Raw genomic sequence first — 25210 nt, 5'->3', positions numbered from 1 at the left:
CTAGGAGCCTGAGTAGTTTAAAGCAGCAAGGGTAATTGTCTAACTCATTGTATGTGTCTACAGCGAACTTAATCATTATGTCAGCTTCCTAATAAAAGGTTATTATAGAAACAAAGATCCCAATTTTACATATGGTAGGCAAGGGAGAATTCGAAGAGCTAGTCTCCAAGGTAGACTTGAGGTTCTTGACAAATGATGCCCATGCTGTGATCAGATACTTAACAAGAAATCTCGTTATTAACTAGGCCTGTACAGATAATTAGCACTTGAGCTTCAAATTTTAAATCTGGCTTGAGATGTATAATTTATCAAAAGCTCTAGCTCACTGTCAAAGTCCTATAATAAGGCAGTGTTATTGATGAATTGAGATTAAGAGCAGATTGAAGAGAAAATTAGGCCACTGGTTAGTCTGAAAGGTCTGATTTCAATATTTGCAGTACTAATTTGGTATTATTTTGGTAAATGGATGTGGTCCCCAAGTGCTACACAGTATAAAAGAATAAACTGTAAGTCATTATTCTAACAAAAAAAGTATTGTTTGCCGTATGCTGAATTTTGCAGCAGTAGCAGTCTGCTTAATAAGCTTCTTTACAGGATAAGTGTACCTGCTTTTATTGCATTAATTTATTATAACACATAGAGAATGCTGGGTTTTTATTCAGGGTTAGAAAATGTAGCTTCTTTACGTTAAAGATTATATTACATTAGACTAAAGATGATCATGTATGCCAATCCCTAGTTTAGCTATTTAATTTATATCTTTGAATTTTCTTTGAAGCATTCTTCCCATCAGAATGCAGATAAGTAGCATTTCACATATTCAAGCTACATAAAAAGAGCAATCTTTTTTTAATGATCAGTGGTAGCAATTCATTGCAAGTGGTTCCTAGGAAAAAAATGAAAGAGTGACTGTATGTAATCTATCTACAGTAAACTGCAGCTGCAGAGGTGTTAGATATACATTCATGACCCTTAGCATACTAAATCTTTTTGATACACATAATAAAATGACATTTAGGGCAATATCTGATATCCAGAAATACGCTGGGCAAAGCATAAGGTTGGGACAAGTTCTGTTTGTTTTTCTCAGGGTTTAATTCCTAACTGAAGCACATGGATCATATCAAAAAGGTGCTGGTTTACTGTATATCCTATCAAATATTTATCAAATGCAACTGTGTATCACAGACTATATCTTATATATCACATCAGTATCCTCCAACAAAATAATAATGTCAGTGACTGCCCGTTTCCAGGAAAGTTTGCACCGACAATCCCCTGTAACCCGTTATTGGCAGCAGCTCCTTTCCTCTCAGTTTCCAGCTGTCCAGCGGGGTATGCCAAGTCACAGCAGGACCTGAGGAGTGTTTGTATTCAACTGTGGCACTGAGCTTTATGGAGATTTGCCTTGTATATTGTGCACTTGCAGACAAGCGGGATTTCCAGGACTCAGCGGGGGCTCCCCGGTGTTTATGCTGAGGTGGTTTGCTGGTTGGCAAATTGCTTTGGGCCAGAAACGTGTGACAGAAGAAAATGTATTGCATTAGCTTTTCTATCAATAACATCTTAACATTGACTTATAACACAATTGCTTTCATGCTGATCCAGCCTCCTAATTTTAATTTTAGGACTGATTGAATTTTGCAATCAGGCATCTTTGGCTATACTGGAAAGAAAAGCCTTTTCTTCCTTCCTTAGAAATAATATGCTATTAAAAACATAAGCAACAAAAATATAAACAACTTCTACCACTCTAATGTGTCTTCGTCTAATACATATTTACACACGTTTTGAAAACATCTGATCTTTGATAAATACAATATAATGATTTTAAGAAGACTTAAAATAATTTATTCTGGCTGTTACTCAGCTGTACATACTGGAGTATCATTTTGCAGAACTGCTTGAGTTTTAATAGATTTGTAAGGGATCCTAAAAAGGAGGGTACTAAATTCTCAGCAGACACAAATGCTAATATATACTTTTGTGTGGGTTTTCATTTAGTCATTTACATTAGCTACTCACATATTATGGGTTGATCCTGATCTTGTTTATGCTGATGATACTTCTGAAATTTGAGATTAAGAGACTCTCCCAATTGAACTAAGACTTATATTGGTGTAAGACGAATATCTGAAGATCTTCAGGGATAATTTAATACGAAAGTGATCAATAAGCTCCAGCTTACTGTTACTCAGAAAAATAATTTAGGAAGTATTTTAGAACTTTAAATTACATTTTCAAGCATACTCAAAGATAAAAATACTTAGATATTTCAGAATTTGGAAGAAAAAAAGTAGTAAGTATATGCCAAACAGAAACATGGGGCACATCTCGAGGCTCTGTCAATTTAAAACCTTGGAACTCCTCAGATAAGGCTGCTTTCTAATAAGTTTAGCTACCCAACTGCCTGACTGAAGTCCTTTCACATGAAACATTCACACAGCTTGTAAGGAGAGCTGCACACAAACATGGTGGTAGAATGTATGTTTCTATACTTCATTATAGTCATATAGCAAATCTAATGGCAATATAACACTTTTCATGAATTGAGGTAGGAAATAACAGTTACCCAGTGATCACTGAGTAAAGAATAGCAATGTTTATAATACCATACCTGGCACTGCACACTGCCTCATTAAAAACAAATGGGTTTTGTACCCAGGTGGTTCATACTGTTGTTCCTGCGTCCCCTTTTTAAGTGATGTGGTAGTGCTGATGTAAATGCCACTGGTGTATGAAGAGTAGCACATAAGAGAACCGGGCTCCAGGATTCCTGTAGGTATAATTACAAACTGTGACTACTTAGCGCCGCGTGGCACAGGAAAACGGGATTTTGCCAAGACAAAATCCTTCAGCTAGCCCAGGCACGCTCAATGCTATAAGTACTATTGACGTCCCAGTCACAAAATGCGGGCGCTCGGCAATCGCTAGAAGAAAGGCAGAGTTGTGCCTTTTCTGCATTGCCCAGCAGCTGAGGCACCCGAAGCTGGCGTTGGGAGCTCAGGAGCGGGGCACAGGAGGCAGGGACGGGGGGCGCGCACCGGGCGGAGCGGAGCCCGTGTGAGGGGCAGCGCGGCCGGGATCGCCGCCGGCCGGGATCGCATCTAGGGGGGATCGCGTCCGGGGGGATAGCGTCCGGCGGGGATCGCGTCCGGGGGGATCGCGTCCAGCGGGGATCGCGTCCGGCGGGGATCGCGTCCAAGGGGGATAGCGTCCAAGGGGGATGGCGCCCGGCGGGATCGTGCCCGCCGCCCCGGCCCGCCCTGGCGCCCGGCCGCCGACAGGGGGCGCGCGCGCACCGCGGAACGCCGGCGCTGAGGGCGCGGGGCTGAGGGGCCGCCGGGCCGGGCTCCGCTCCCGCTGCAGCGCGGCCGGGCCGGCCGTGGCGGGCTGGGGGTGCTCAGCAGCTGCAGGTGGCGGCGCTGCGTTCTGTTTACATCGGGCCGAAAGGAGCGCGATGCGGAACCCGCCGGGTTTTGGCTTTTTCCGTGAAAAGAGCGAGAGCGGCCGCCCGAGCGGGAGGGCTGGGATGCGGTGCGCACCCAAACTTCGGGAAAATAAAACATTCGGGATACAGAGCGAGGCAGAACAGCGGCCGGCTGTCCCCCAGCGATCGCCGTGGGGTTTGCATCGCTCAAGGAGCCCCGGAGCTCTGCGGCGCCTTAGAGCGGGGAGCAGAAGCCGGAGCAGCCCGAACAGGCGATAGTAAAGAGCTGTGCCTGCTACTACAGAACTACACATTTACGGAAGGGTTTTAAAACATACCCAGGGTCTGAATTCTCTCTCTTCTCTTTACCCTTTTTTTTGAAATGAATTTAATTACTTCGGAAGACAACTGTCCGGGAAACTCACAGCATTTTCCAACTGGAATACAGTTCTATAGCCTGTGACAATGCACAGTGGTTGATGAGTTAGTTCTAGAGGCTTCTGAATTTTAATGATGTTGGAGATGATATTGTGTGTCCTTCAGCTTGTTAGAGTGACACTAGCACTCCATAAATCATAATACCTGTGTATTGTAAAATCAATACAAAAGTGCTATCTCAGCGCTAAACCTTAATAAGTTTTTCAGTGCTCTAGCAGCCTAAACTTTGCTGTAGTGCCATTGGACCTGCGGGTTGGGATCAGAGCATGCTTAATTTGTTTTGTAATAGAGACTTTTCTTTAATGAAGGACCGATTAGTAAAGCTTTGGTTGCCACTCTAGTGATCAGTTGGCAGAACAGCCCTTGCAATTAAACCCGTGTATCTCTGTCCTGAAGCAAAAAAGCAGGCTTAAACAGTCAATAAATGTTAATCCAGTCAGAACCTGTCTGTGCCTTTGAAGGCTGCCCATGAGGGGTTTTTCAAATCACATTTTTTTCATCATTTTAAATATGGAGGTCCCTATAGAGCTGGTACATAGCGTACAAGGCCTCCCACTGCTCTGTAATAAGATCTGGCATACTAACAGCTTTCTGTACAGATCTGTCATCGTTAGTTTGTTTGTCCCTCCCCATTCCAGCATAACTATCTGTATAGTTACTGGTTATGAAAAAAAGCAGTTTGCCTTTCTCACACATGAGAGTAAAAAGGCTGCTTCAAAAATCTTTATATAAAACATGTCACTATGTATACGATACTCATACGATTTTTATAATTTACAAGCATCTCCCTCAAACTTTTTTTCCATTATTATTTGTTTCTTTCTGGGATGATACCCATGGAAGGAAGTTTACATTTATGCATAAAATGCAAAGGATACACGGGAGGTATGGAGCTGCCAAACAAGCACAAAGAAAAGTTGAACCTTACCTAGATTGTTGTTGCTCTCTAGGATATGCTTCTCATGAAACACTTCCAGATACTCATCTGACTGCTTTCCAGTCTTGTCTACTTGTTTTCTTTTCTGATGAACAGGGTAACAAAAGCAAGCTAACTAAAAGAGTGAGAGCTAGAAGGAAATTGTCAGATAGAGTTGGGGAGAGCAACTCTTTTAGACTAAAAGAAAGAAGCAATTCCCAGTCTTTCTGTTTCTTTGCTTTTCATTTTCTTCCATTTCCCAGCCTATTTTTCTATCTACACCTTTAGCTGCATGCACAATGTACACAGAACATTAACATACATGGGAGAGTGTGTTAAATTTAGCCTAATCATAACTGGCATCTCCCTTATGTTGTTTTGTAGGATTTAGCTTTGTTTCTTCATTGTGAGACTGAGAGCTTCACACACAAAGATGAAGAGATTTGTATGAATCACTGGATTGGGAAGAAGAATTTCCTGCTAGAGAGAGAGAGGGGGAAAAGAAGGGTATCAGTTTTTTTTTACAAAGGACCAAATTAATCACTGGCACAACATCCTGATTTCCCTGGAAGTCACTGTTCCCTGCCAGCATGACCTGGGAGTGTTTGGAGAACACAGATTGAGAAGGGAAATTTGTGATGGCCCTCTGGACAATGCAACCAGTACAGTGCAATCATGCAGGGTTTCAGCAAAGGCAGTTAGTGCCAATACTGTGCTGGGATGTTCACTGCTCTTTCCTGTTGGCTGCCAGAATGGTACAAACCACCAAGTTGGCTTTAGTTTAAGGAAGGAAGCCAAGGAAATAATAGCTAAGTGTAGTACTGTAGACATTATTATTAACTACAGTCATATTACTTACAAATATACACACATAACCTCCATGTTATTATTTTAATTTTTTTTTAAATTTTAGACTTTCATAAAGATCATTATGACTTTTTTAAAAACAAAAATATACATTTGAAAAACTACCACTCTTCCTTCCTGTTTTTTCAACCTCTGCCATGGTGCAGTGACAGAAGTCATAATGTAACCACCCAGTATATATCAGGTTGGTCAGGTTCAGCCTGACATACGTATTTTCTGATAACTGAAAGTCAAAAAGCAATAGGAATATATTTTTTACTATAATTTCTCTTTTCACTATACCTGATTTCATTTTTAATTTTGATCGTTTAATTGTTTAGTTATAGTACAGGTACTTGCCCAGACTTACTCCACTTCTGATTTCAGCCCTCTGTTTGTATCTCTTTCAGCAGCTGGAATTATGCAAGATCTAGCTGGAGTTTTGTCCTTCTTCACCCTCCTGTGTTCTCAGCAGTCACTGGCAGCAGACCTTGGACTCCCATTCAGTTGGGTTGTATGTAGTGTTGCAGAAATCATAGAGGAGATTCTTTTAGAAATACAGAAATAAAAACTGCCGGGGAGAAAAGGAGACAGACAGTGCCCTTCAGTAAAAATAGAACAAGCAGAGGGATTCCAAATAGGCAAAGGATATCTTTAAATATTGGGAATTGCTTATTCAGCACATGAAGCTGTAGAGGCCGTACAGTCCTAGGCAATGACAGCACAATAGCATGGATAATGATGGCCTGAAATGCCTACTGATCCACAAAAGATTATGTTATTATGTTCCTCTACCATAGTACATGAATTTTTGCATGTAAAAATATTTTTTTCCCTAGCGGGATATGTTAAATAAAGTTCTTTCATGTTTTTGACTGCATTTGGCTCATTGCATAGTTTAGTCAGCACATCCCCAATTTAAGAAAACAAGAAAAAGAAATCCCCAAATTTAAGAAAACAGGACTTGAGCCAGACAGCTGTTGAGTACCCCCAGAAGGGAATCAAGGGGAGGAAACATCTCTTAAGCAAAACTGTACTTGAGATACTTACTATCACAGAACCCCTACCAAAGGATGAAGAAACGCAGCACTTAGAGAGAGAGGATGCTCACAATGTCTAATAAGATAGGGAAAAGTGAACATGAGGATGGACAGAGACTGGCTGTGGCCTTGGGGTTGGCCCATGGCTGTGTATAAAATCTCTCTAAGTGCTCTCCAGTATGTCTGCCCATCTAACCCTGCAGTCTATTTAAGCATTAACTAACCTGGCCAAAAAACAAAGCTCAGATAAGCAAAACGGATGTTGATTTCTTAGCTTGGGTCAGTGAAACTGGTTTCTGACAACATGGTCACAAAGCTGACTGAGTAAGGTCAGTGGAAAGCAGCCGAATTAGGGGGCCATGCATACCCTCTTCATTCAACAAATTCAGTGTATTGGTGTTATTGGTTACTTGGCCAGCATGTTCTGGAGAACTAGAGGTGTTTGTGTGAAGGTGAGTTTCCTATATAAGCTGGAACTGGGGTGGGAAGGTGGACACCAAGCACTAGGTTCTGTTTACTTTCCGCTGGGTCCTAGCAGTTGCTGAATGAAATCTCCATGGTCACAGCCTGGTCATGATAATTTTTGCAAAGGGAGAATAAATCATAACATTTAAACCAGTCTACAAGGTGACAAATGGTGCCTGAAGAAGCACATACATGTCCCCTACATCTGCTTCATGTGCTTTTCCACTTGCACACTCTTAGGTTGCCCACAGCTGTAGGTCAGGTCAGCTATTCTGAGTGGGTGCCACTTCAGCAGCTGGATGGAGTAAAAGAGTAAAAAAGAAATTTGGAGCAATTCTCCTGTGAGTCACCATGATCTGGGCAGCCTCTCTAATTCTGAGACAACTCAAAGACTCTCCCAGAAATTTAGGAGCCTCTGTCTTTTGTTTCAGTGGACTCCCACGGTCAACTGCAAGTGGCTGCAGGAGGTGAAACTTTAAGCAGACTACAGCCTTATAAAATTTCAGCAGACACATACTTGAAAGCCTAATGATCAGTTTAGCTTGGCTTAATTGGGTTTATGTGTTCAAGGATATCCTGGCAGCTACTCTGAGAGAAAATTAAAGCTGGAACAAAATTTTGTTGATCTAATGGGGAACCTGAGCCTGCCTCTGCATGAGGCAGCTCTTAGCTGACTCCTTGGAGTTGGGGAGATGGGCTGAGCCCAAATATTTCATCAGCCATAATCTGTTTTTTGGGGGAGTGACAAAGCTCTGTGCTTTGGGGAAGCTGGTGAGTTGGTTCAGTGCTGTTTACTCACTCACTTTCTCTCCCTTTCAAGTCTCATCCACCCATTGCAAAAATGAATCCATGATGAATAGACTTTTGAATTGGCTTATAATTGGTTATTCTACTCTATAATATTAATTTTCATCTTCAACTGTTCATTGATCGAGGAATACTGGATGTGGATTGTTAGTTTTCTTCGTGACACTTATATTGAAGAATGATTTGGAGAGCATGTTACTGCATATTGATGACATTCTCCATCACTTACGTGTTTTTAGAATCTTTGTTTTGCTTCTTTGGAAGAAGCAAATTTAGCTTCCAAGGCTTGCATATATTACCTATTTTTATTTAACAATCAACTATTATTAACTTTTAAAAATGCTGAAGAAAAATTTTAAAAACCATGAAACTGTACTAAAATTAAAAAACTCCCCTGAAAAAATAATTAGTCAGCTTTGCTCCTCTTACCAGTCTTTCTGATTTGCTTTCAAATATATTGACTTCTCTGTCCATGCTGCAGTGTTTCCAAGTGCATGGTAATGTCCTGACTTCTTGGACATTCTTACAGACCACAGCGAAGCTGAAACAGAAGCATTTACAGTCAAGATTATTTATGCTAGTCAGCTCAGTGCAAAATGTGTGAATATAACGAGTTATGTGAACACTTATGAACTAATAATGCACTGAGATCATCCATAATATGGAAATTCAACAAACAGCAGTTTGCCACCCACAACTGAAAGACATGACTCAGTTTAATCCCTGGAAAAGGCCAGCATTTTCACTGCTGCATGCAAAGCGGAGAAGGGCACTGATGGCTGCTCCACGTGAGTATTTAGTGGCCTGGACAGTCCTGAAACTCAGGGGACACGGATCCTCCGTTTGGCACAGCTGTTCCAAGGGCTTGAGGGACCATGTGCCCTCATGTGAATTGCTTTTGTGGGGAAAATTCTGTCAAAGCTGCTTGGTGGCTTTCATGCAGTCAATCACACCCTGTGAAATAAGTTCATCATGCAAGTGTAATAACCTGCTTTCAAACTTCCCTTGATGATTTAATTTCAAACAAAAAAGCATCACAAGACTGAACTCTTTGCACCTCAAACTTCCATACTTTTAACAACTTGCTGCAAGAGCCTGCCAAATAACGTAACTTAGTTTATTTTATATTTGTTTATTTTATTATTGTCTTCCAAGAAATGGCAAAATTAATTTTAATTAAAATTTGTATTTAGGAAACAATCAACAAACCACACACATAACCACATGCACAGCTTGATTTGCTGCTGGGGTGAACCATGGTATGCCAAGCTTCAGCCTGAAGCTAATTTTTTACAGCCAAGTTATAAAGCCCTGAAAAGGGGGTTTTATTGTGGAAATGCTGACAGAACCATAGTGGTGCTACTGCCTGCCTCTCTAATTAGTTTAAAGAATGGAAAGTTGTATTTTGCAATATGTGGTAAGCCCGCTTCCCCTGATGTTGCTGGTTTATGCCAAAACTACAGGATTAATTTGATGTTATTACAAGATTGAGAAGATGAGGTTTTTGCTGTCATGATAGGTACTTTCAGGCAGCAAACTGGGTTTGTACTTTCAATTATATAAATATTAAACGGTGCAATTTTGATTTGGTTTTGGTGACAGTAGCAGATCCCTGCTGTGTTCGCTCTACTTTGAAGAAGATGTAGAGTCCACATGGTGTTTCTTGCATGTTTTCCAGAGACTACTTTTAAATTCCTTCAATAAAAGTTACTTTTATTCCTGCTTAAGTGTTTTGTGGTAATGTTTACAGACAAACATCCTGCCAGCAGACTAAAGTAAATAAAAGACGGGACACCAGTAACATAAAACACATCATTTTATGACTGTTCTCCCACCACCTGCACTCCATCTTTGCCAGAGCTCCCCATTTGTAATTATGCCTACCTGCTCTAGCTTCCACTGGTTTCAACTTTTGCAGAGTACAGGGAAGGTGGCAGAAGCCATTTACCCTGCCACTTTCATTGTCTGCTGCTGGGTTGCTGTAATATCACTGGAGTCAAGTAACTTCTGTAATTTACCATCTCTTCAGCAATAAGTAGTTATTTTTTAACTAAGACACTGTGTCTGGGCATCCTATTGCAGTGCTTACCATCCACACCTTCTACACCAGCTGCCCATGACCAGTAAAACAGGAGCATTCCTTCCTCCAAAGATAGGGCAAACATAAGGGAAATTAATAGCTGCAATTATAAGATTACACAGTCTCATGACATACCAAGCATGTCTTAAAAACATGCATAATTACACAAAAATGAGTGGACCCACTGATTTAAATGAGACAACTATGTGATTAAGTGCTATGCTATACTTTCATTTTCCTAATTTGTTTGCTTGGGGTTTTTTTTTCTCCTAATACAGTACCCACATGTCTGAAAAATGTTACTCACAGTTGTTATATAATTGCTGTTCCTGCTATGGTTAGTGTGCTGGGGCTGGGCACAGACCTGTGCATCCAGGGAGGGCTATAGTGAGGGTCTAAAATCTCATGTATATTTGTTTAAAAATATTGCTATTCCTTCAAGGGCCTACAAATCCTCATTAGTTATTATTCTGTCAGGAAAAGGTGTTATATTTACACCCGAAAACAAGCCATTGCAATCCCTCTCTCCTTTTTGGATAAAACTGTGACTTCCTAACCATGTCTCCTGTTGTAGCCAACATTATGCCATGTGGCACTACAAGGATTAATTGAGAGACAATATGAAATTAATCTCTTCTCTTTCTTCCAGCCCCTGCTTTCTACTCCCATCCATTTGCACGGAGTGACTATGTCTTGTACTTGACAGTACCTGCAAAAGCTTTGACACTGAATTTAGTATGTCTGCTGAGATTACACTAAAGGGAACAGTGGATTATTTTGTAAGTGCTAATCCTTAATGCAGAAATTTGTGCTTGTTCAGCAAAACAAGTTCTCCATTTCCTTTGTTCTTTGTATTTTATTTGCTGCCACCTAGGTGGGAGGCAGCCTCTCAGGACTGACCCGATGAGCTGGTGCATCACAATTTGACTCAACCAAATCTGACCCAAGAAGCAGTGCTCAGAATTAGATCACAGTCTCTGCATGCATTAAGATCTGCAACCTACAGTAGCTCTGTTAGTCTGCTGAGCAACGAGAGTGGCTCTGATTGAAATTACCATTTTGATGCTCTGACCTTCAAATCTCTTAATAAAGCAGAAAACGACTTGTCCGCTTGTCCTTCTGGCTCTGGGAAGGCAGAGTGGCACCAGCTGAGTGAGCCAATACAAGGTTTAACTTAATGCATGCTCCCAAATACAGCACCAAGGCAAGAAGGGAAAAACAATTGAAGAGGCTGATCCTCATTTACAGCAAGGGCTGCTCCCACTGTCACACACAGGAGGTCGACAGGGGTCCTGCCAGTGCTTTGCTAAATGGGCAGTAACAAACACCTCCTGCTTCAGCACCTGGGTACATTTTATACCCACCACCAATCCCACACTGCAACATTCACTCCAAACACTTTGTACTTACATAACCACGTACAGATGTCTGGTCACTCTGGAACTATGAGCTCCTCTTCACAGCTCAGAGGAGAAGGAATGGAAATAGGGAGTTTCTTCAAAGGTGGTGATTGTAGCAAAAGGGAGTAACTTCTATGCTAATTTGAAGATCACATATAAGGTGCAAAGAATCAGTGATGCCCGCTTCTAGGGCAGTTGTATCCCATGGAGCCTGGAGGAAAAGACAACCTCATATCTGAAAAATAATTTTTTTCCTTTAAGTGTTGTGCCACCATTTGATGGTAAAAGCTAGTAGTCTGGTATAAGCAAGAGATCCAGTGAAATAAACTGCATTATTTTATATCTGCATTTACAGAATAAATACAGGAAAATACCAAGACAATAGCTCTCACAGACAGTAGATTGCAAGACTCTTTTTCAGCCAGGAGATATAAAAATAATTATGTCATATTCTATGCAAAAATCACTGAAACAAGCTACACCCATTTCACTGCCAGTTGTGCTCACAAAAATAAATAACCTTTCTGCATGAAACTATTCATCCTGAAATTCAAAGAAAAAGGAGTAAAACAATTTGCCAAGGTCTATTGTAAAAAAAAAAATTGCAGAAATAGTAAAAGCAAATTGAGGAGACTGGAAAAAATAAAGATGAAGTGCATAGATATGTGAGAAAAGATTTTGTGTTGCATTATCCATGAGGCTGATAACTGCATCTTATTTATTAAACATTGTCATTATTAAAACTAAAATATATTGATGCTTTTCATGACAATCTACAAGTACTTTTATTGCTTTGTAAAATACTATTGAATTTTATTCTATATATCTAATCTGTGTATAGATTTTAAGAGTGTTCACTTACACATACTTACAAGCATGCATAATTAATTTTGAAATGTACCTTTTTGTTTTCTTTTAGTAAAATCCGAATCTCATACATTGCAGCTGACCTAGCTTTTTAATATAAAAATCTGTAAATTTCAACTTAGTGTATCTAAATAACTTCAGTCTGGAAATTTTGTAGGAGTAGAACTTGATTTTGTATTTCCAGTAATTTCTGACCTCAGCCTTGGGGAAATACGCTATGCACACCTTTCTAATGCTATTTACTCTTTCAGATGAAAATAGTAAGAATAATAATTAGTATTTTTACTACAGTATATTGTCGAAGTGGATGAAAAGGCCGATTCAGTAAGCACTGAAAGATTGCCTGAAACCTGTATCAGTGTTCCAAAGAGTTTGATTAACTGTTAAGACAAGACCTGGTTTGGTTTGATTAAGTTTCTAAAAAGGTTCAAGTTGTTATAACTGACCACACATAAACCCATGACAAAGGCCTGGTAGGTGCACATTCAGTGTTTGAGGAAATGTTACACACCACCGTTTCCCTGAGAAAGCAAGAACTTCCATACGGGAGACGAATGACCAGAGAACACAAAGTGCCTCTAAGGGGTGGAGCATTTGGTTTGTCCCAAGTGCCAAGAGCAGGGCAGGTACAGATCCTGAAGGTCCAGCTGGGATTTGCAATGGTTCAGTCACACTACATTGACAACAGCCTCAGGGAAAGGGCTTTGTGCCAGCAGAGGCACTGTACCAGACGGGACAACAGAAAGGAAACATCCAATTCCTACACATCTTATGTCCATTACTCCTCCTGCTGCCTACAAGTACCATGAGCAGGAAAGGCAGGAGTGCTGTAAGGGCAGCCTGGGCATCTCCCCCACCCTTCTGCAGGGTCCCAGCCAAGGGGCTCTCCATTCCCTGGTGCTCCTACAGTGGAGCAGTGCAGCATTTCTGGGTCTCCTGCTTCTGGGGCCAAAACTGCATCACAGCTGGGCTGTGAGGACCTCACCTTTCCCTCCTGGCTAGGAAACTGAAACAGAGAGGAAATTGTGTGTGGAGAGCACTAAACTCACCTGAGATGAGGCAGCAGTTTTCCTCCAGAAATGAACCTGGGTGATACTGTAGGTCAGCATGGCTCCAGCTCCAGCCATCAGCAGCTTGTGGCTCCCAGGCACCAAACCAGCAGTGTGCTGAGACCAGCACAGAAATACGCTGTTTTTAAAAAATGCTCTGATTCTTTGTTCTAGGAGTCACAGAGGTTTATTTTGTTTCCCTGATACTAGTCATGCACAGCAAGAGACTTTTTTGGACAAAAAATTAGCAAAGCAGGGCTGTTATATGCTTTTTTTTTCCCCTCCAGAAAGATTGTTATATACCTTAGACTTCTCTCAGAGAGGGAGTGCACCATAAAAATTTTATGTGCTGTAAAAGCACTATGTTTTAAACAAAATTTAAAAAACCAAATCCCATATTAGAAGTGGTGTAGTGGATGCTCAAAGTTTCACTCAAAAAATTAAGGGCCACTAACTCTAAACATAAATTAAATCCAGGGAGATGTGAACACCAGGGTGATTATTGGAAAAGGTGTGTCACCCACTAAGAGTTTGGTTGATCAAGATGTAAAAGATTCACCCAAACACAAATGGGATTTAGGAGCTGCACATGGCCATGCGTGGGGCCAGCAGAGCAGGGGAGCAGGCTGGACTCAGTGGTGTTCTCATTGCTGAACAAAGCAGATTAGATGAGATGCAGATTTCCCATGCAGATTTCCCATCCCTCTGCCAGCTTCCTGCTATCCTTATGTGCCCCTGTGTCCAACCTCAAAAGATTCTCCTTACTCACACCGGGTCCCCATGCAGACAGAAGAGCCCATGGCAGCCTGCAGCCTCTTCTCCAGTTCTCTGTTGTTCCATCACTTTCACAGAACTCTGTCAGATCCCTTCAGGGTGGTACAGCTAGTTCCCTGCAGGGGAAGAGGCAAAAATTGATGCTGGCTGCCTCACATACTTCTTCTCAGTATAAGGTCAAAATTTTACACAAGTGAGCCTCCAAATGCGCTATGCATAGAAATATTTAGAATTGCTTTCTAGGCAGGTCTCACCACTAATGTGTATTAAACCACAACTGCATAGTAGGTCAGAACTCAGCTCATTTTTTGTAATTCGACTACATATTGTCTAGTATACTCGTAGCTATAGCCTGAATCTCCCAGTTTACCCTTCCCCTATTATTTACCCCTCTGCAAAAGAATTGCTAAGTGGATCTAGAAGATGCCGTTCTAATCCAATGGGCTTTTACCTCCATTTTACATCCCTGCTCCACAAGCACAAGCCACAACTTTAGGGAGGCAGGTTTCTATGGAACAGACATTGAGTGCTACTCAATGTTGCTTCTGCTGAGCAATATGATAACTGTTCCGCATTTTTTAAATCAACAGGCAAAGAACAACAGGCAAAATATGCTTCAATAAGCAGAAAATTCATTACCCCAAAAACGAATAGGAAGAAGAAAATATTTAGTACTATGCTTTCCTTTTGTTCCTTTTGAAAGATTTTAATGACATGTTCCAAATGTCTAAAACATTTATGAAAAAAACATGTGAAGCTATAATCTATATCCTTTTCTTTTAGGGCTCTTTAACAGACCTTCGGAGAAGTCCCAGAGATGTTAGCCAACACATTAAGGGTAATGAATCTTGGCATGAAAGTACAGCACTGCAGCAGCTACATGTGAAGCAGCCTATACCATAAATTATCTCAAAATACAAACCAAATTCCCCTTGTTTATCATGTATATAAAGCACCAGCATTCAAGATTCCCTCCAGAAGTGCTGGACTGAGTGTAATATTACTCATAGCATAACAAGGTCTAGTTCTGTCATTGCAATTGCTTCTTTCCTCAGATGATAAACTACAGACATGCAGCAGTAGGAAGGCTATCAAGAGAAATAAAAATATCAACAGGTTTAACAAAAGGTCTGGGTCAACTGTGTGAAGAGGTGAATAAATGTCACTGCAGACGTCTTTGAAGTATTTAATTAAGTCACCATTGCTGACAAAAGTTCTTTGCTGCTGTAGCACAGTGGACCTAGCACAGTGCAGCCCTGTGGACCTCAACACTGAGAATGGGCTGATCAGGACTAACTCAAGATTAGAATACAGCAGAGAATGTGCAAAACTCACCATTTTGCATGGAAATACCTACATATCACAATGCCCCTTAGTGCCAATATTTACCTGCCTCTGCTACTGCTGAGAAGGAATCCCCACTTGTGTGTCTGGGACATTTCTAAATCTATGAAAATAGCCCATTTTAGCACAGCCTTGCCTGCTTCAGCTATGCAGGCATCATCCCACCAAACGTCTAAGGGATGATCAAATCTCCAGGAACCAGAATACAAGTCTGGAAGTCATAAAGGATTAGGAGCAGAGTTTGCTGAACAAGGAGCTCTTGCCTCAGGCCCCACAGGCAGGTATTTTTAGGCAGGAAGGTAATGCTGACATTATACTCTGCCAGAAGTTTAGCTGTGGTTTGTAAATGTATTTAGAAATGCAGTAGAAACCTCATCCTGTGCATGTTGCATTTGCACATCAAATAATGCTGGTTTGGTGGGTCTTTCTGATTGTATTTCAGCAGTCCAGGTTTCCCTGCCTTTTTAAACAGCATAACTGGCAAACTGTAGGTGGGATTTCCCCTAAATACCTGAGGTACAAGGTTATGCAGGTGCAATCAAAATTGGATGTTCTTCCTAAGGAATGAGGTAAAACCAATGTTGTTTGAGAAATATATGACCCTGTAATTATAACATTTCCTGTGCTGGGGTTATCAGAGTTTTACACTTAGGCTGCACATTACACTGTCACTGATTGAAAAGTCAGCCAGAGACTCTGGATGTGAAACTGAACACCAATGGAAGCATTTATCTATCAGATTGCTTGAGAGAGAAGACTGCAATTAATTGAAAGTCCTTGGAGGTTTGCAATGCTGGAAACAATTCCCAGAGAGGAAGGTATCAGTACATGGTCACAAAAAAGCTGCTGACAGATATAGGCTGTCTGTCAAAGATTTCTGCAACATTTATCTGGCATTAGTACCACATAGTGTGGGAATTCATGTTTTTCCTAAAAGCAAATCCAGTATACACCTATTGTGCATATTTATATGTACAGAATATCCATCTCCTAGTATCTATCACCTGTTTACACACACACATAAATTATATCCTGTTATAACTTCATTATAGTCAAATTTGAGCATCTGCAACATCTTTTTTGTGATTATATATTTCTTTAAGAGACTTCTTTTGTGTATATATATTGCTACCCCTTAAAAAATATCTCACAGAACAACAGTGTATGAAGCAGATGCAGCCAATATGAACATAAAAATTTTAAGTGTTTCCACAAAACTCATGCTACTTGGGAATTTGTTATCTCTTGTAGCTGAAATATTCTGTCAGAATTTGTGTAAAAGCCATGTTAGTTTTCTGTGGCAAGTTTCGTACACAACAGCAAGTTTCTTTTTAGATCAGGGCAAAAAGTCATCTTTGGAGCAGTTGCCCCAGCAGGAGGATAAAAGATGATGGTTGGTAATTACATCAGGTTTGTACTGTTGAGCAGATGTTCTTGCAGATAGATTTTGGCTGGCATTTATAGAACATCACTAGTGAATCTCATGATAGCATTGGAGGAAAGCTGCCACAAGTAGATGGAGCTGCCTGCTTCTAATAAAAAGATTTTGAACAGAAGAAATAAATTAAAATAAGAAAGAAGTGAAAACTATACGAGATAAACTACCTCACAAACTGGTTTTTGGGGTTTTTTAAAGAGTTAGGCTTAACACTAAGTTACCTGAGTGTGGCCCAGCCAGTTAGACCCTGTCTTAATAAGCTATACATGGTACCAGTTCCCAATATCCAGAGGTGTCACAATACTCTGCATAGGTTCAACTTCAGAGAAATGGAGGAAGATTCAGGGCTGGGGGACATGGAAGCATCAAAGAAATAGAAAGCTAGGAATACTCTTTACCTGCATAAGACTGACAGCAGCTTGAAGAAAACTGGACAGTAACCAAAAAGTCAACATAAAAGTTGTTAGAGAACTCAGTCGGACTTCCATGTTTGAGTTTATAGTGATAGAAGCAATATAGTGGGAAAAAGGATTCTACTTACATCTTTGTAGGCAATTCCAAATGCTTAAAAATATTAACTAGTTATAAACTAACATTATTCACTGCTGGGATGGAGAAGCATTATTTCCTTCACTGTATATTTGGAAAATGAGCTACTTAAGCCCACACAGCAACTTGGCTGCAAAAATGTCATTGTAGCTCAAACATCTCCAACTCTCAACCCTGTGCACAGTCTGTAGTTACAGTTCTGAACAAGTCCTTTTTGAGGTGTTAAGCACAATGTAAAAGGCAGAATGGTGAAAATACATCACAGTCTGTGAAATTCTCAGTATTTCTACCAAAACAAGCTTCTGAAAATGGAACACATTTTTAAATCAGCCAGTTAATTCAATGTAACTTTCTACTTCTTTATGCATTGAATAATGGAAATATAATATCATAACTGGAGCTGGACTCCTGATTTGACTGTGCTATGGGCTGCCAGAATGTCTGTTAATGGAAAGATGTATTGACAAGAGGTGTTTTAAAACCAGGGCATTTACAATTAGATTAGAACCATTCCCCTTCATTCTACCTATCCTCAGGAATGCTGACTTTCAAAATCCCCTCTTCATTGTGTTGGGTGAACAATGCTAAAAAAAGCTGCAAACCTGTTCTTACTGGCAGGTGCCAGCTTGCAGAATCAGATATGTGAGCTCCACTTTCTGTATCCTGAACAGGCATCAGACATTGCAGGAAGTGTCAGAAGGAGTTACCTGTACAACACCAAGGGTGTTGGGAGTAATAAAAGAGACTGTGTGGTTGCCACATGATTTGCTTTTAGCTCTAGGTTCCAAAAGGGAAAATTTAGTTCAACAATCAAATTACAATAAATTTGGAAGATTTCTTAAGGCACTTAGGGCTAATACATGCCTCGACTGCAGCTAAAGATGTTGTTTATTATATACTCCAGGAGTGAATTTTGCTGCAGTTCTTCAAGGTGAAGAACTGTGTTCCTGTCATGAGAAAGATCTGAGTAAGAAGACACCTAGAGTAAGGTTGCTAGAAGAGAAAATATCCAGAATGGGGAGGGACAAACCAGTAAGCACTTACATATTTAAAACTTTAATTTTAAAAAGTAAATTTTAAATAGCCTTAAAATATCTCTCTCAAATCGTCCTCTTTTATTCCTTTCTCCCAGGTTTGAATTGAACTAGACAACTGAATTGCAGTAAGAAGGGTATGGCCTCAGGACCCACAGTGGCACAATGCTGGTGCAGGGGGCTCTGGTCAGTGTAGGTTTCTGGAAGGAAAAAAACAAACAGTCCCAGATCTGTAGTGTCACTGTTCACAATGCATATTTGCCCAAACAGCCAGAAGACAAGAAAAAGCCTTTTCTCTCAAGTTTACACTTAGATAATGAGCATTTTTTTTTCAAATGCATTTGACTCCTTCACCTAAGGAATAATTTTGTTATTTTCAACAGTATGATTTGCCTTTGCAGATGTAAAACACAAAAAGGGATGCAGCAACTCACATGGCTAATACCTAATTGCACTGTGGTTTTTTCATGGTCTCTCCTGTCCACTGGCTCATTCTGCCTTGCTTCCTTATGACCCTCTTCAAGTGCACTGAAGTGCAACTGGTTCAATTTTCCTGGGAATCTACAGTCTAAAAAAGAGGAAGTGTAATTCAGGGGTACAGTCCAGGTGTCATATGGAAAAACACCCCAAGGAAAGTGAGAGGATAAAGAACCAAAAAGTGAAGGATAAAGGAAAGGTTGGAAATGTCTTGCTTTAAAAAGATAAAATGAGATTACCTTGGTTACTATGCGATCCACACGGTGGGTTCTTGACCTTTTTTTAAGAAATGATCCTCCATTCACCATACCATCACCTATATTTGTAATAAATCAAATGAAAAATGTCACTTATTAGAACATTGAGGTTTACTGTTCAAGTGATTAACTGAGAATCATTTGTATGATTAAATACTGGGAAATAATTTGATTTCACATGAACCTATAGCACAGTTCTCATTACACAGAAGTGCTGCATATTAGTTGAAGCAAATTAACATTCAAAGAGTTTCTGGAGTGGCTCCTAATCACAGGCTGTTAATTACTATCATTACATTCGACTGCTAAAGAGACTAACTGAGGAATCAGTCTCATGATCTTGGTATTTGAAAGTGATCTTCACCAATAAAAACACGTCAGACATACAGAAATTGCAAATTGCTGAATTTGCTGACGCAGTGGAAAATTCCGCTGACTATAAGTACCCATCTGGTGATAGATGCATTCTTGACACAGTTTCAGTGTTTGGACTTAGGAAATAATGAGTATCAATGTCCTAGCTAGGGAATATGCAAAGATGAAGGAGCCCATTGTATCGTTAATTAAGGAAAGTAGTAGCAGAGCTCGTTCACAGATAAGTGACTGTACATAATAATCATGTATTTATGTGAGGAACTGTTATGCTATATTACTATAGTAGCAATTAGGTTTTCACAAAGTAGTTTTATTAAAAGGCATACTTATGTAATAAATAAACAATTAATTTCCATGCCAGATTAATTACACATGGTTTAAAATGGTCACCATGCTAAGTGAAACCTATAGAGGCAGATTCTTACACAAAGGCAAGTGTACAACTAAATACTTACAAGTGAATTTATTTTTCACTTGTAAATCAAAAAAACTTGCATGAATTTCAGGATGGATGCCTCTGTAAAAAGCAGACCCATATATGATTTTTGCATGAAAGAAAGACTCGAGCTTTCTGTACTCAAGGGATGTGGCAGGCCAGCCTATAAACCCAAGCAAAGAGAAGAGAGGAATCTCTTGAAATTGCCAGATGCCCCACTTAGAATCTGTAACCTGATGATGTGAGAGATCTTTCCTGTGGGGTCTTCTAACATCTTTTCTTAGCTTAGTCTTTAATTTACGATAAAAAGGAACAGGGAGGGGATAGCTATATTTTCATCCATATGGCAGGGAACCATTAACATGCTTTCCCTGATACAGAATAGGCCTATAGAATTTAGAATTAATATATTGTTTCTATTATTTCTCACATAACTCTAAATTATATTCAAAACAGTGCAATGACATAGCAAAGCCAGATGCTGTAGTACATTAATATTTCATAAAAATATGGTTTAACATTTCTTCAGTTCATGAAGTATCTGTAAACAGACAACCGCCTTCTTGAATACATTCATTATTGGAAGTTATTGTACCTTAACACAAGGAAATAATTCCTGATTAGTTGCTTGTTCACAAAATTATTTGTTGCAGATACTCTATAGCCCTGTTGATAGCATGCTGGAAAAGTCAGTAAGATTTTCTGGACAGAAAAAAGGTTACTTAATTTCTGAGACAATGGTCACCTACAGACAACATATTGAGAGTTTTGCATGCTATAAATGCTTAGGAACTCAGAAAACTCAATTACATTTCAAAGAAATGCAATCTCTTTTTGGGTGTTGTCAATCATGGGAGGCAGTACACTGAGAATACCAGCTCAGAAAACTGCATGCCAAAGTAGCATATAAATTTAGTAAGTTGTCCTTCAAGGCAAATTAATGTTCTGAATTGTCCAGTCCATACTGATGGACAAATACAGATTAGGATACAAATCCTGCCTTTGAACATGCACATCAAGCTCCTGTTGTGTTCCAGATTAATGAACAAAATTTATTTTCTGTAATTGATTTGAAATGTCTTCAAAGACACTTACTGCCATAATGGCTCTCTCTTGAACCTCTGCCTCGTGTTTGAAGCCCAGGTCTGCACATGGAGGCACAAACCAGCCAATCCCTTCACAGTTGCCCCAAGCACAGAATTGTCTGTCTGTCACCACAGGGGTGGCACTCTAGGTGATCAAAATTCCCAGTAGTGCCTCAGCTTACTCAAACAGAATCCCAATCATCTCACGCAACTAAACTACCCATCTTCTTGTTGGGTTTGGATCTTTGCTGCAGGCTGCCTGTGTTGTGCAAGGCTTTGTCCTTACTAAAGATCCAGCAGGGACAATGACACTTCTTTCAGGTTGTAGAAGTATGATCAGTGAGCCCAGTATGTGCCTGGTCCCCATAACATGTGACATTCAGAAGAAACCACCCTTTCTGTCCTTTTGACACATCCTTTATTTGCATGGAAATTTTGTCCAGTTAACTTACCTCATTTATTAAATCAGTAAAGTACCGAATAATGTTTAAAACACAGCAACTTTATCACTAAAAATCAGACTGTGTGTTATTCAAATTCTCAGAAGATTAACTGTAAAGTAAAATAGTAAGTTTCAAGATGAAAGATACCTACATGTGCCTAAATGGTTTCTTGATCACATTAGAGTCTCCACTGAAGTAGTCACTACACAGAGTTCAAGTAATTAAACACTATTTCTTACACTGCAACTGTAAATTATATGTCCTTTTGGTTAAATGTAATTTTTGTGGGTTGTGGTTATCCAGATTGTATCAGTGATAAATTTTTCCTGCACAATTGATTAAATACATTCTTGCCAGTTTATCTTGTTAAAATATGTTTGTTCATTGTTTTAAGTGTGGATGATTGTGAAGAATGGAAGCCAGGAAGGGAGTAGCAATGTGACAGTCAAACATGCGCAGAAGGGACCTGCCTCAGGTAACCCTTGCATTGCAAGACCCTGCCTGGAAAACACAGATGTGCTCCCCAGAAAAAGGTTTCATCAGGGACCCCAAGGAGGACTGCAACGCAGGTGGTCAGCCACAAGCACAGACAAAATGCTTCAGTTAGCTCAGGGCACATTCTGAACGTACAAATCAATGACAATTAAAGCAGATTATGAAAAAGCAATAGTAGATAGTTGGGTCTTTGTGTGATTAAAGTGAGCTGAAAGTGCAGGGCCAGATTCTTCACATATGCTGATGGGTACTGTACCTCTGAGGAGGCAAAGTTTCTCGTTTTCTGGAGACCTTTGATCCCATTCCTGATGGGAGATCACATAATGACTGGGGGCCAGTTCTATTATTGAGACTTTGCTGTTGCTGCAGGCACACTAACTCAACTGCCCGTGCTCAGAGAAGACATTGCTGTAGCAACTCTGGTCATTTTTTTAGGATACTTTGGGTCAGTTTTAATGTACCTTTGATTAGCCTGTTTCTAAAAATGATCTTAGAAGGACCCAAAGGCCACAAACATCACCTGAAAGTATAAACTGGGTTAGGACAGATATCCTCCTGCATCTGTACTTCCTCTTTAACAGCCCTGGTTCTTCAGGAAGAGAGTAAAATATCTAAGGTGTGTGCAGAGTAATTTCTCCTCAGCTATATTAACCTAATTTCCTGTAACCCAGTTGTTTATGGACTGGCTGTAATGAATGTTCTCTCAGGATCGCTTCATTTAATTATTACCAAATAGCTCAAATATCTATGAATTCATGTAATTATTTTACAAATTCATTAATAATTTTGGTCTTCAGGACATCTTGTGGCAAGGAGTTCCTCAGGACCATTGCTATTTTTACTTCACAGGACTCTGCCAATCCAAGGAGTCTGACACATTGAAGTGAAGTAATTTTTCTTGAAAGCTAACCACAAGAATAAAGAGTAGCAACAGCTCTAGAGAATCTATCATATAACAGCAGTGTGTTTAAGACAGCTGTTTTCCTTAAAAAGGTAAAAATAACCAGGCAGTTTGCACAGTTTCCAGTGGAAGAATTGTATGTACACTTTAGGAAGTAAGAGAAGTGAGTTTCCACATTTATGAATGAAAATAACTGTGCAAAACCAGGTATAAAAGCAAATAAACTTTAAGGTTCCCTGCTGCAACACCACAAAATTAGTGAAGTACTTTCAGCACAGAAATTATGAATATGCTCAAGACTTTTGGCTACAGGGAGAATTCTGGAGATCTGCACAAACTGCAAAAGCTAGAAGAATATTACAGGAGAAAATGAATTGCAATTAACTAGAGATTATTTTAAAACAAAACTATGTCTGAACAGTTCCATCCATAAGGATACTGAAAGAAAGCTTGACAGGGTACATGTCCTGAAGAGATTGCTACTATGAGATGGTAAAAATGATTTCACCATAAATCAAAGCTTCAGCTGGAGATATGAAGTCAACACATAAACTTGGGAAACTGAAATAGGAGAAATAACCTACAAATTAAATACATACAGTGAGGGTGGTATTATTGCTGTCTACTCCAAAAAATAATTACTCTCTCTTATCAATGATCAAGTTATTTAGCAATGCAAATGGGGACATTAAGGGGCCAACAGAGCTGGAGGGATGTTGTGATCCCTGACAACTGTTATTTTTCAGTGGCACACATTCTTGCAAACCTGAGAACAAGCCATGCCACAAAGGAAGTTTGATCTTATGTGTGTTTGAATAACCACTGGGGTAAAAACTTCTGTATAGCCAGTATCACCAAACAGCATGGGCAATGCATTACAGCTTAAGAACTGGAGTTACATAGAGTGTAGGTCGGTACAGAACTACCAGCAGTTGGTGTCAGAACTCAGAAATCAAGGGGCATCACCTGAGCTCAAGTACACTGTTTTATTCAAGTGTACTTGATTGCCCTGAGCCAGTGTCCTCTACCAGCAAGGACTGCTAGAAACTGGCAGTCTACCACAGTTCTATCACAACAGAAAAATATGTCTATGTATGGGAATGAGAGGAGGATCTTTTTTGCTGTGAATGGAACACGTCTTCCTAAATTACCAAACTTCAGAGCTAAGTGACAGTAACACTGAACTGCAGTGCTAGCTGGGAATGGTGGTAGAGGAAAAGGCCAAAGCAGAGAACAAAAACAAATATAAGTTTAGAGGATGCAGCAACAGTTTGTCAACACCTCTGTAAACTCTTCAAGATGCAATTCTACATCTTCATAATCAGAAGCAACATCAATGCATTGCATTTTCTCTGTGGTGGGCTCACTCTTTCTCCCCAGATACTTCAGTGCCCCTCATTTTGTCACTGGAAAGATACCAATCTGTCAGTCACAGCCTCTGATGTCTCACCAGTAATTCTTCCTCTTGCTTTCCAAAAGCAATTGCTGCATTCACAGCACTCCCAGCAAATCAATTTCTGCATCCTGCCAGATCACCAACTGCTTCCAGCACCTCCCAGCCCAGTTCCATCCCTGCTGCCCTTCCGCTCACTGGCAGCAGCTTTCAGGAGCTTTCTCTGCCAGTGCTGCTTTGCTCTTACACACAGACTCTTGGAAGGAGTGGAACAAAGCTCTTCAGTGCTACCCTGAAATCTTAATAACACTCTTTTGCCATCAGTGCCATATAAAGAGAACGAGGGAAAAATACAACCAATTTCAACTCCAGTGTGAAATATGACATTTCAAAGAAGTCTATGGCAGATATTTGTATGCCAGTTGTTCAGAAATCTCCTTTACTCTCTAGTGTAATTATAGTATTTTTATAGAATTATTAGGAGCAATTCCATGTAGTTTTTCTGCCTGCAGAGTGCAGCAAAAACCACACTGTCTGAATGCGAGTTGGGCTACTCTTTGCTCACCTACATAGTCTGTGGTCACCACAAACAGGAAACTGGCTCACCTCATCTTGGCAGTTGTTTTCCCTTTATCTTAACTCATCCTTGAGAGCAGCCATCCCCATGCACCTGCAAAGCAGTGAGGATAACTTAATCCAACAGAGGGGTGTCAGTGGGCTTTGCAAAGAAGGGCTTGGTAATTAGAGGGAGAATCCAAATCACATGGACTGGAGAACACTTGCCCACAGCCATGCAGGTGACTGTGGCACCGCAAAGTCCAAAGTGGAAAACTCCAGACTTTGCCCCATGACTTACCCAGGCCATCAAAGC

The 25210-nt window shown here is 40.2% G+C and overlaps 1 long non-coding RNA gene across 1 annotated transcript; it reads right to left on the bottom strand.

The window, feature by feature from the left end:
- Nucleotides 1–6125: 6125 nt before the first annotated feature.
- LOC116998429 lies at nt 6126–25010 on the bottom strand. The gene is made up of 7 exons (XR_004418394.1): nt 24946–25010; nt 19194–19270; nt 14108–14228; nt 13339–13477; nt 11433–11657; nt 8372–8483; nt 6126–6201 (listed from the first exon to the last, which is right to left on the bottom strand). It is a non-coding gene; the product is annotated as an uncharacterized LOC116998429 (long non-coding RNA).
- Nucleotides 25011–25210: the final 200 nt, after the last annotated feature.

The sequence above is a fragment of the Catharus ustulatus genome, chromosome 7 (genome assembly GCF_009819885.2).
Source record: "Catharus ustulatus isolate bCatUst1 chromosome 7, bCatUst1.pri.v2, whole genome shotgun sequence".
NCBI classification, from domain to species: domain Eukaryota; kingdom Metazoa; phylum Chordata; class Aves; order Passeriformes; family Turdidae; genus Catharus; species Catharus ustulatus.
This window is presented reverse-complemented; position numbering and strand designations above follow the sequence as displayed.